Source organism: Mus caroli, unplaced genomic scaffold (genome assembly GCF_978045245.1).
Source record: "Mus caroli unplaced genomic scaffold, Mus_caroli_1 scaffold_3, whole genome shotgun sequence".
NCBI lineage: Eukaryota > Metazoa > Chordata > Mammalia > Rodentia > Muridae > Mus > Mus caroli.
The window spans coordinates 128185087-128198571 of NW_028227258.1; positions in this window are offsets into that span (position 1 = coordinate 128185087).

The following is a 13485-nucleotide window of genomic DNA, read 5'->3' on the forward strand; positions in this document are numbered from 1 at the left end:
AGTTTTCTACCCTCTACCTTCTACTCTGGCTAAACCTGTTAATAGTCTGTATGGGATCAAAGTTCTCTGTATGGGATCAAAGTGTCTTCAAATAAATAGATTTGCTTCTTTCTGTTGAAATTGGGCACCCCTCACCACTTCCTTACCTAATTGCCTGGCTGGAATCTCTTTAAAGTCTTTTTTTTTTAAGATTTATTTATTTTATGTATATGAGTACACTGTAGCTGTACAGATGGTTGTGAGCCTTCATGTGGTTGTTGGGTATTGAATTTAGGACCTTTGCTCACTCCAGCCCAAAGATTTATTTATTATTGTAAATAAGTACATTGTAGCTATCTTCAGACACACCAGAAGAAGGTGTCAGATCTCATTACAGGTGGTTATGAGCCACCATGCTTGCTGGGATTTGAACTCAGGACCTTTGGAAGAGCAGTCAGTGCTCTTATCTGCTGAGCCATCTCACCAGACCCCCCCCTCGTATAGTCTTAATAGGAGAAAAGTAGATTCGTTTTTGTTGATCTTTTTTTTTTTTTTTTTTTGGTTTTTCGAGACAGGGTTTCTCTGTGTAGCCCTGGCTGTCCTGGCACTCACTTTGTAGACCAGGCTGGCCTCGAACTCAGAAATCCGCCTGCCTCTGCCTCTCGAGTGCTGGGATTAAAGGCGTGCGCCACCACGCCCGGCTCGTTTTTGTTGATCTTAAGAAGAGTCCTGCTGAGCTGTGGGGCTGCTGTGGCCACTCTTCTGCAGCCAGTTTTGTAAATGATGCCCCTGCGTTTGCATCCTGGAGAGCACAGATTGGAAATAAGCACAGCCAAGACTGAAGGGGCTTGCCAAGCCTAACATTAGGGTTTGTTAGATGAGTTTTTGCTGATAGAGTTGCACAGTCAGCTCAGCTAAGAGTTCATTTAAACTGTATACGTACATTTATACACAGAGTTGTGTGTGGTATAAGTTTTTCTCCTCTTTAGGTAGATAGTTAACAGTGCTCTTATGACACTTTCAGACGTTCTCACTCTTGTTTTACTCTCCTTGCTTCCTCTGTGTTTATGGCCCTCCCCCATCCCTAATTAGATCTCCTCTGTTATTCCCATTTCCCAGATCACTTGTACCTCGATATTCCCCTCTCTATTGCTTTGCTTCTTAGGGTTTTATTGCTGTGAAGAAACACCATGACAAGGGCAAATAAAGGAGAACACTGGGGCTGGCTTACAGTTTGGGGGTTTAGTTCATCGTTAGGCTTGAAGCATAGCCTCATGCAGGTAGATATGGGGCTGAAGAGGTAGCTGAGAGTTCTGCATCCAGATTGGCAGGCAACAGCAAGAAAGAGTGCCACTGGGCCTGGCTTGAGCTTCTGAAACCTCAAAGCCCACCTCCAGTGACACACTTCCTCCGACAAGGCCACACCTACTCCAACAAGGTCATATGTCCTAATCCTTTCAAATGATGCCACTCCCTGTGAGTTTATGGGGGACATTTTTATTCAGGCCACCACACTCCCCTACCCCTAATCCCAGCAATGGCCTCCCTTTACTTTCCTGGCTTCTGCAGTATTCTAGGATATGTACCCACATTTGAACATTTGGAGCTGGGAGCCTCCCAGTGAGAGAAAACACATGAGATTTGTCTTCTTGAGTCTGCATTACCTCATTCAGTATGCTCCGTTCTAGTTCCATCCATTTACCTGTGTAGTCCATGGCTGCATTTTTCTCTGTAGCTGAATAATATTCTATACTGTACATCATATTTTCATTATCCATTTGTCGATTGAAAGACATTCAGGTTATTTTCGTTTTCTAGTTAGTTCTAATACAGAGCAGCAATGAACATAGCTGAGCAAGTATGTGTGGAGCAAGATGTTGATTCCTTTAGGAACACACCAAGAAGTGGTCATAGCTGGATTTTATGGTAGCTCTCATAATACCAGAAGGCATCAAGCAAGCTTCCAAAGGCGGGAAGCAACCAATAGTCCTACCAGCTATGATGCCCATGAGCCATGAAAACAGCTAGCATGGTAGAATAACCCCGACGGTGTGTGCTGGCATGCATGCCTTGGCAGTAACCGACAGCCCTCTAATTGTACTTAAGATATACTCAGCAAGAGGGAACCTGTGCTTGGTACTGGAAACCTAGCTAATCTAAACCTAACTAGTGAAGTCATGGCTCTCAGAGGAGAACCTACAAGCACAACTCTACTAAACTCGTATAATTCATAACACTATCCTAAACATTTGCCATTGTAGTCTTCATCCCTCATCAAGGAAGTTTCTCCTGCAACAGATAAAGGTCATTACAGAAAACTGCCACCAACTAAAGTGCAGAGCTGTGGCACCCAGTTCCAACGGATACAGCTACAACACACTGCTGCACCCGAAGCTCAGGGAATATTGCAGTAGATAGGTGCAGAAAGATTGCAAGTGCTGAAGGATCAGGGGGCGTTTGCTGTGAGAGCGTGTCTCCTAGTAATGTCAAAAGCTACACTCATAAAGTCTCACCAACATGATTACCCGAACATGATCATACATACCAAACAAAGATCCACAATGCTTCAACCCTAGACAAAAAAAAAAAAAAAAAAAAAGAACTACATGTAGCTAAGGAATGCTGAGGGTAGCAGGAATAGTCTTCCCTAGGGAAAAAGCAAACCAGTTTGTTATCTGATACTAAACTATTGGTCCTAAAAACATACATTCAAGTGACATTGTTGTACAGACTGAGTAGGTTGCATTAAGAATATATATGTATATATATCAACAACTAATAAAAAACAGAGGTCATAAATTTGAACGAGAGCAAAGACAGGTATATGAGAGGGCTTGGAGGATCGAAAGGGAAGGAGGAAATAATAGAATTATGTTGTAACCTCAAAATAGGAGAAATCATTTTAAACAAAAATCCAATCAAGACAGTGTGTGCCTGTAATCCCAGAGCTGGGGAAGTGGAGACAGAAGGAACCCTGAAGATCTTTAGCCAGCCAGACTAGCTGAAGTCTAGGTGAATTGCTGATTCAATGAGAGCTTTGTCTCAAAAATAAGGTAGAGACCTCTAGCTTCCACACACATATGTGCACATGTACACACACACACACACAGAGAGAGAGAGAGAGACAGAGACAGAGACAGAGACAGAGACATAGTAAGAGATTTACATAGTAAGACCAGATGACTGCACAATCTTCAGGCATGACATCTCCTGCTCTCATCTCCTTTGTGGAGATGGAAATCTCTATCTTGCCGTATCGTCCTTCTGGTGGAAGAAAGAGTTCCTTTGACATTTTTGCCGTGCAGTTCTGTGTCCTGGTGATGATGTCATTTAGCTTCAACATATGCAGAATCTGTGGAGAAATAAAAAGCAATAGCCAGGTTCCATCCCCCTTCATTTCTGACATATGTATCGTGAGTATAGAGTTCTAGGTCAGCCGTTTTTTTCATTTGGGCACCCTGCAGTTATTATGCCAGCGTCTTCCAACCTGCATGGGTGACAGTCAAAAAAATCTGTGATTTTTCAGATCTCCGGTCCTTTGTATATTGTGTTTTTTTCCTCTGTCTGATTTTAAAGCGTATTTATTTATTTATCTATTTATTTATTTTTAATGATTTTGAGCAGTGCTTTCTATCATGTGCTTCTCGCCATCTTGCTTCTGTTGTGATTCTGTCAGATAACTGAACATAAAACCTTAACACATTCATCGACTTTTTAAAAAAAATCACATCATTTCTTTCTGCATTTTTCTACTCTCTCTTCTCCCCTCTTCTTGGTGGCTCAATATGTGCCTCTGCCGGGAAGTGGAAGCTCTCCTACGATAAAGATATCCAGCTCCTTTGTCTATTTATTTCTCCCTAATCTGTATTTTGTGTTTTAGTTTCTCCGTTTTGGTCCCTTCACCCAACATCCTTTCTTCTGCAATCCCCATGCACTGTGATTTATGGCTCCCCTACTCTATTTATTGCACATATTTGTTCTTTCACTAATCTTATTGAACACATCGAAAGAGTTATAATGTCTGAAGCATATGCTTTATGTCTTTTTATATGAGTTCTAGTGACTTTTGGTTAACTTTCTATTATTTCTCATTGAGGTCATTACTACTCGCCCATGTTCCTCGCGCATTTTGCTGTGCGCGGTCCCTTTTAGCTTGTTGGGTGAAACGGGTTATTTTATGATCCCGGTGAAGATCCCCGAAGCTCTCTGGGGACGTAGATAAGTTACATGGAAACAACTTGATCCTTCTGGGTCAAAGTGTTGCCAGGTGACACTGGGACATTTGAACAAGGTCCAGTTCTGCACTCCTTCTGTGGCAGAGTTCCTGTGTGTGCTCTTTCTTGTGCTGTGTGGGTTATGAAGTATGCTCAAGCAAGCACTGGGTACAGGAGCTGGCTGAGGGTCACATCTCTAATCCAAAGTGTCCTTTCTTGGCATCTCTGAGTTCCTGTGTGCATCCATCTAAAATAAGAAGCATTCCATGGTCCCTGAGATGGAGCTCTCTGGTGAAGTATCCTCTTTGGTAGTCTGCTTCGTGAATTCCAGCTGCTGCTGGCCCTCCCCTTGACAGCTCTGCAGCTCCCCTTCCGGGGGCAAACTCTTTTCCTAGTTCATAGCTTGGAAGCTCTCTCAGTCAGTCAGTGACACAACTGTGATGGAGTTTGCCTTCTTTCCTGCCTGATACCACTTACTCTCTTTGCCTAGAGTACAGTGTCTTTATTTTTTGTCTATATTCATTGTACTGGGTTTCATTGGAAACATGTCATATGAGTGTGTTATGTACTCTGGACATCTTCCCTATCCCCACTACTGTCTCCCCAAGGACCTTTAGAGTCCACTTTGTTTCCCTAGACAGTTTTGCATCTACTTTACTGTCATATACACACACACACAATTATGTGCATTTATAAAATAAACCACCTACAAGTGAGAGAAAGTTGAGTCTGACTTACATCATTTAATATGCTAATCTTCAGTTCCACACATTTTTGTGAAAAATAGCATGGTTTTTGTTGTGGTCCAGAAATCACCTCACAAACCACATGAGCATTGATCTTATTCAGAAAGGAATAGTTTATTGAGCATACACCTCAGGACTGGTCAATCAGGGCCATGGACCTGGGCAATGGTCAGTATAGATTCGGGAACTGAACCATGATATTAAGTTAAGATTTTACAGGTTTGTTGTTGTTGTTGTTGGTTTTTTTGTTTGTTTTTTTGTTTTTTTTCGAGACAAGGTTTCTCTATGTAGCCCTGGCTGTTCTGGAACTCACTTTATAGACCAGGTTGGCCTCGAACTCAGAAATCCGCCTGCCTCGCCTCCCAAGTCCTGGGATTAAAGGCGTGCGCCACCACCGCCCAGCTTCTACAGGGTTTTTAGGTCCCAAATCCATAAACATCTGTCCCAAGCTATGTCACCAATCAGGATATATGGATAGGTGACTTCCTTAGGAACACGTCTTTGCTGTACACTTATCCTGCTTCCAATGGTTGAGGTATTCGATTGTGGCAGGGGACTTGCCTTGTCTAATATTCATGTTGTAACTTGCCTACTAGGATAGACTTGTCTAACATTCATGTCTTAACTTGCCAACCCAGATGTCAGTTATCCAGGGACATGTCTCTTTCTGCCAAGTAGATCTTGGGAACTTAAGCTTTACTAGACAACTACTCAAAATGAAAGTCTTAGTCCACTGGGCACTGGTGACGCATGCCTTTAATCCCAACACTTGGGAGGCAGAGGCAGGTGGATTTCTGAGTTATGGGGCCAGCCTGGTCTGAAGGGTGAGTTCCAGGTCAGCCAGGGCTACACAGAGAAACCCTGTCTTGAAGAGAAAAAAGAAAAGAAAAGAAAAGAAAAGAAAAGAAAAGAAAAGAAAAGAAAAGAAAAGAAGAGAAAAGTCAAGTCTTATTCCAACTAGTTTCTTGGTAGAGGTGTCTCTCTTATGTTGAGGTCCATCCCAGGGGCAGTTTACAAAGGCAAAAACTATAAAAACTTACACACAGGAGCAGGAAGTGCTGTTGGGTGGTTGGTTCAGGTCCAAGCTTATTGTGGGTAACTATACAAAACAGTTCTATTGACTTCGATCATGATTGGTTCCCAAGGGCAAAGAACATAACAAAATATGTAATCAATCTTTGTGTTAGAAAGTTATAATGTGGGGGCTGGAGAGATGGCTCACAGGTTAAGTGCACTGACTGCTCTTCCAGAGGTCCTGAGTTCAATTCCCAGCAACCACATGGTGGCTCATAGCCTGTAATGGGATCCGATGCCTTCTTCTGGGGTATGTGAAGACAGCGACTGTGTACCCACATACATAAAATAAATGAATCTTAAATTTTTTAAATGTTCTAATGTTTCTTTCTGGCAGCAGAAACATATGAGAGAGTTCCCTTACAAAGGCAGGCTATCTAGGTACCTGTTACTTAGGATTTAACATCTTACCTAGGTCCTAACAATTTTGTTTCCTTTTACAGCAGACTGGAATGCCATTGTGTACATATAATGTGTTTTTTATCCATTCCCTTAGAATGGCTCTTGTCAAAAAAGACAAGCTAGGTGTGTGGAGAGCACCTACAATCCCAGAATTCTGCAGGCTGAAGCAGGAGGATTGCTGAAAGTTTGAGGCCAGAGTAGGCTGTATAGCAAGTTCAGGCCAAAAAAAAAAAAAAAAAAAACCCAAAAAACAAAAACAAAATCAAAGCCCTTCAAAAGATAATAAGTATTGGCAAGGACTGGGAGAAAGAGGTATTCTTCAACATCATTGTGAGAATGCAAATTAGTACAGTCATTATGCAAAGTGCTATGGAGTTTCTGTGAAAATAAACATAGAGTCACCATATGATCAGCAGTCTCCGTACTGGCACCTATCCAACAGAATGAAATCATGAATTGCAGAGACCGCCATGCCCCATGTTTTACTGCAGCTCTGTGCACAAAGTCAAGAAATGGAAACAATTTAGATATAGGAAGTGGTGGATGGATTTTAAATACTGTGTGTGTGACAGTGGAATACTATTCAGCCTTAAGGGGAAGGGAGTCCTGCCATTTCAATGACACTAATAATAGTCCTGGAGGGCGTCCTGCTAAATGAAATAGCTGAAATCCAGGAATGTGAGTCTGGGACCCAGCTGAGTGTAGAAATGGAACAGCAGCTGTCAGCAGCTGTGAAGGAGGAGTTGCAACATCTTTGGGGCGTGAAATTGTTCCTATCGCTCACGCTGGGCGGGGTGGCTCACAAACACCTGTAACTCCAGCTCCAGGAACCGAATGCCCTCTTATGGCCACCACGGACACTGAGTTCATGAGAACAAATGCAGAGATTCTTGTGCTTGTCCATACTTAGTAAAGAAAACTTTTGTTTGAAAGATTTTAAATGTTCTCATCACAAAAAAATTGACAAGCATATGGATTGATACCAGCGTTAAACAGCTTGATTTGGAATAAACAAATATGAACTCTAATGTATACACAGAGTAAAACATCATGTTATATTCCATAAATACACACACTTTTCATTGTTAGTTGAATACACACACACACACACACACACACACACACACATACACATTTTTAGCCTGGAACTCAATGTGTAGATTGTGTAGACTGGGCTGGTCTTAAACACGTGGCAATATTCTTGCCTCTGCCTCCAAGTGCTGAGATTTCAGACATGTGCTAGCATACTTGGAAATAATTTTTACTCATCAATTATTTTTTTTAAATGCAGTTGATATGATTGTTGATCCTTCATGGGAAATATAAATTGGATGTAATCTAAACAGGGAAGCTCTTTAGTCTGGGTACATGGCTTGGAAGAACAGTCAGACATACTTGAAATTTGGGGGCTTGTAGCTCAGAGTAAGTGAAGGTTAGCCCAAAGGGCAGTACTTTCAAAGGTCATCCATCCTCTGATTGGCAGGTTTATGCGTTCATTGCTTTTATATTCTAGGCAGTTTATTTGTAAAATTAGGCAAGATTTGGGACACTTACAAAGGATTGTTCCTGTCAGTGCGTCTTGACAATGTATCTGAAGTTTTAAGGTTGTCACTGATATTATAATATCTTATGCAGCTTCATTTTAATAGTATAAAGCAAAGGAGAAAGAAGCTGTGATGCTGTTCAGGAGAGTGCACACTTGAAGACAAATACGGTGATTACTCTTTACACGGCGATTGACACCAGGAACAATGTGAACATCTGAGGGCACAAGACTTCAATCACAGTGCCTGGCTTTCTCATCCTGACGCACCCACAGCAAGGCCTGGATTATGCCTGCTTTTGATCTCACTAATTTGCTATTGGGACAGAAGTTATTCATTTGGGGTGCAATAAAGAAATTCCAATTTGAACGTCCACACGTCTTTTAATCAGAAATTTCCCAAAGCACAAGAGTGAGAGTGTGAGAGCCGCCATGTTTCATTAGTGCCATTCTTCAGAATGTTTTCGCCCTGAAAGCTCTGTGTGAAATTATTACAAGTTTTCAAATGGTTGAAAAAGAAGATGTATATACGGGCACTCACTGAAAGGGCATTATTTAAAAAAGAAAATCTCTGGTCACCCAGATCTCAGGGTAGCTGTGCCCATTCAGGGATAGAGGATTTGCCATCTCTATGATTATTTTTACATCTGAACTTTTTTTATATATACTGGAGAGACTCAACACTTTCAGGGTCATTTGCCCAGCATGCAGTGGGATGCCCTATGCAATAGATTCCAATTAATATGGCCATGTTCAAGGGCCCTGCATCACCAGTAATGGGTAACTTCTTTCCCTTTGGCTCTATGTGGCCCTTCTTTGTGGTGGCTGCAACCAGGTCTATCATGTCTTTGATAAAAATTTCAGTTACCCCAGAGAGAAGCTTTCAACTTTATTAAGCATTGAAGTCTACACATTTGTTCCTTTGTGCAAGGGCAGATCAAAAGCACTCTGTCTAAGAAAGTAATATCACAAATTAGGGTAGAGCTCCTGCACTTTGCCAATAATGCTTTTCTGTAATTGAAACCTAAGAACTTGTATCAACGGACTAGACTATTATGAACTTTTTAGCATTTAACAAAAGTTTTTTATCTTTTTTTTCCTTTTTTTTTTGAAAGTAAATAGAGTTCCTTGATTCTATTTAACTAGTTCTTTAGCATGCTGTGTCCTTTTGCTTGTGGTTAGGAAAAAAACCTCGATGTCAGACTAGTGACAGATTAGTGACAACCAAGGATGAAAGCAATCAGACCATCAAGTTGCTTAGACCAAAGCCTGTGGTTTCCAGTCCTCTCTGGCATTCGCCACTGTGAAAACTTGAGCAAGAGGCTTGATGTTTCTTATTTCTGAAGATGAACAAGGGATGGATTGGTGGCTGAGGCCTCTGTGGAATCTGAGGTTCTCTAATTCAAACTTGTGGACAGAATATGTGTAGATGGGCCTGAAGACCCTTACATTTTGGCTTAGATAGGTTTCAGTTCCAGGTTGGTTTGGATAATAAGGTAGCATCGTATTACTTGATTGTACCAAAATAAACCTGGAGCCCGTAGAGCCAGAAAAATTCTGCCTCCCAAAGGAGACAGGAGAGTCTCACATCTCCTGTCTTAGTCAGGGTTTCTATTCCTGGACAAAACATCATGACCAAGAAGCAAGTTGGGGAGGAAAGGGTTTATTCGGCTTACACCTCCATACTGCTGTTCATCACCAAGGAAGTCAGGACTGGAACTCAAGCAGGTCAGGAAGCAGGAGCTGATGCCGAGGCCATGGGGGGATGTTCCTTACTGGCTTGCTTCCCCTGGCAAATTCCCAAGCTGTAAGAATTTAGGAAAGACACTCCCCCTGAGGACTTCCCTGTCCCCACTCTCTGTCCCTCCTTCTTACCCTGATTTCTGCACAGCAAATGGGACAAATATTGCTTCACATGTAGCTGTGACTCTGAGGGTTGACCCTGTATTTCCAAAGAGTTAGATGATTTTTCACCTTTAAAACAGTTTGTGGAATTTCAGCTCCTTGTCAGGAGCAGAGGTCGTTCGTCAATGTATGGATACATAGGTATTGGTTTGACCAGGGCTCCAGAGCCTCAGACCTGTGGGAAATGGCAAAGCTTCCCTCAGATCCATGTGTGGATGCTGATCGTGTGTGCAGAAGGGTTACTCCCCCAGGCTGTTCACATGGTAAAGACTGCTTTCCTTCAGAGACTGCTCTCACAGAGATTAGCTAAACTGTCTCCTTGATCCAGCTAGATACCTGCCTTCTTGTTTATGTGTATGTTATAACCCCACCTCCTTTTCCAGCTGTTTAGAATAATCCCACCTCTCTCTCTACTGAATTCTATATAACAAATGCTGTGTTTCTGGGTTGCTATGGTTTTTACAACAGAGAATCTAGTTCCATCCGATCCCAGCTTTTCTGTGGGTTTTCCTGGTTCTGATTTGTCTTCATTTCCTTACCACCCCAGTCAGGTCAAAGTTCCTGGGGTTATGCAAAGACTCGGTAGTACATCTTGCCTATAGAGCAGTTATTATTGTTCATAAGGTTTTGCCAGTAGTGTTTCAAAATTAAACTTTGGGAGTGATTTTGTCTATTAATTCTTTCTACGTGTGTATGCTAAAATACTCCTGTCTACCTTAAACATTAAATAGATCTTTCATCTTACATACCTTCGTAGCAATATTCATTGATTACTGGGAGTATTGATCTACTGACTTCTTTTGGCTTTCTGAATTCTGATTAACTTCCTTATACAATTGCTAGCATTGCAACCAATCCTGTTGTAAAAAACAAAACAAAACAAAACAAAACAAAACAAAACAAAACAAAACAAAACAAAACAAAACAAAACAAAACAAAAAAACCCTACCAAGTCCATGGTTATATCACTCTTTCCCCTAATGAATTTCATGAACATAAAAGTTAGTGCACGTTTCTTGCCCTTGGGAGAACCATCAGACTTCAGGAACTGCTGTGTGTACCTCCAGTTTGCCACACAGACATCATGAAAGCAAGTGCGTCTGACTTGTAGTGTTATTTATTCCATTATTTGCAGTGTCAGCAACTGAGCCCTGCCCTGTGCAGGCTCTGCATGTATCCTACTACACCCTGCAAACCCTGGCCTCCGTTTGTGTCGGGAGTACATGGTGGTGGAGAAGGTGATGTCCGCCAGAGTGAGGTGTGGATGCTCTTAGACTGACCCAGGAGCCCAAATACTTCCTTGCCCTTCTATTCATTTCCTTTTCCAAATCAGAGGCAGCTTCCTGTTCATCTTGATCTGTAAGCCAGCACTTTTGCTTGGTTGGTTTGTGTGGAGATGGAGTCTCAGTCTCACTGTGTAACCCAGGTTGGCTTTGAACTCATGGCATTTCTGCTTTAGCCTCCCAAGTGCTAGGATTATAGGTGAGCTTATTGCATTTTATGTTTTTCTGCAGGTTTGGGGTCAAACCCAGAGTCTCTGCTAGGATGAATGCTTGCCTAATGTTATTACAAACTCTAGGTTCCATTCTTAATGTGACAGGAATGATGCCAACAAGAGTCAGCTTCTCATGCTTGCCAGGTGACTAACCAGCACCAAGTAACACTGCCTCCCCAAGCCAGTACTTTATTGATTTATTATTAATAATCCATAACCTTTATTTCCTATTACTGTTGTTGAAATAGCTTATACTTTGCCGTGCAAACATTTAAATATTCTTTGTGATGGTTTGTTTCCATTGTCGACTTTATTAAACTAAGAAATACTGAGGGTCGGCCTGAAAGTATGACTTGGTGGTAGAGCACATGCCTGTGTGTGAGGTGTTCATGGATGCAACGTGTTGCCCACTTTCTGATACTGTCATAAAGGCTTTAAAAATTCAATCCAATATACTTTACTCAGTATATGGCTCTCTCCTAAGGTTGAAATATAGACTAGTGTTACACTAATGACTACAAACAGAATCCAGGAGAGGCAAGTCTTTAATTCCCCATTGTGCACAATGTATTTCATGCTTGGGTGTTTCTCAAGAACTTCACATATGCACATGAAATGAAGTCTGGTTACTGTTATTCCTATCAAAAGGTATCTCCTGAGAGCATGGAGATTTTCTTTTTCTGGGAGCCAAATACCGTACAAGCTAGAAATTCAGTCACTGAAACGCAAAATAAGATTTGAAAATTTAAAGCACATAATCTTCAAGTTATAGGAGAAGCTAACCGTTTTCTTGAGCAGCTTTTAAGCTTCATTTGTCCTGAAAGTTTAAATCTTTCATAATCAGCAAACATGAGAACACACGAAATGTGTAATACAGGTGTACTGCAAACTTGTTTTAAAGATTCCATGTCTGACAGATTCTGACAGATTTGAAAGTAGAATCCCATTTTAAATGCATTACGAAGAATCCTGGTCTAAGAGAGCCCTAAAATGGATCTTACAACTTTTATGGAATTCCATTATTAGAAAACTCCCTCCAGTTATACTCTGAGAATCTGAATTTGTGCATTTCATGGATCTTCAGGCAAAATGTGGACTCATAGAAGCCATTATAAAAGTATGTCTTTTAATTTACAAGTTAGAGACATACCACGTCATTTTATGATCAAGTATCCGGAGGGTGAGAAGCTTTTGTGAGCTGTGGGTGAGTCTCTTGCTATGGACAGGAGTGGAGAGGTGCAGTGGGCATCTTATATCCACTGGCATGGGTGAAATCATTAGCCACTTCCTCTTTCTGGAATGTATTATGTTTTGGACTTAGTTACTGATTCCTTTTCTATGTTTAAATTGGCTGTTTCGTTTCATAATCTTTTTCCTTGTCTTCTTTATACATCCATAGACAGTGCTCCTTCATAGTCCATGGTTATCCTGGTTCACAGACGTCAGCCTCACAGGGTTAAATCCTAAATACAGAGTCTGAATGAACAGGACTTCCACTCTGTGTGCTTCTGCTTCCAAGTTCACGCAAAGGAGGGTAACAGCCCAATTCCACGGAGGTATGGCAAGGGCTGAATAAGTACATAATTTAAAATAGTGCCTGGTATGTAGGAGGTACATTGAGGGTTTTATGTGTATATGTGTGTGTTTGGGTGCACATATGTGTGCACGTGGAAGCCAGAGGTCAGCCTCACTGTCATTCCTCAGCGCCTTGTTTTTGAGATGAGGTCTTTGTTTAGCCTGGAACTTTCTGGTGCTATGTTGCTAGGCCAATGAGCATCAGCGATCAGCCTGTTTCCTCCTCCCCAGTGCTGAGTACAAGTTCACCACATCTTTAACAGACATCTTCAACGGGTTCCGGCACTGAACTGTATCAACTGAGCCATCTCCCTAGATCTTCAGTATGTTTCCAGTCTAATGTTTATCCAGGCATAGTGTCTCGTGCCTGTAATCCCAGCACTTGGGAAGCTGAGCTAGGAGTATCCTCACATGTTCAAGGGTAGCCTGGGTGACTTAATGAGTTCAAGGCTAGCCTGAGCTACAGAGTAAGATTCTGTATACAAACAAACAACCAAAAGGAGACAAAACTGAAGCAGTGCTCCTCTCAGTGCACACCGAGGTACGTCTAGC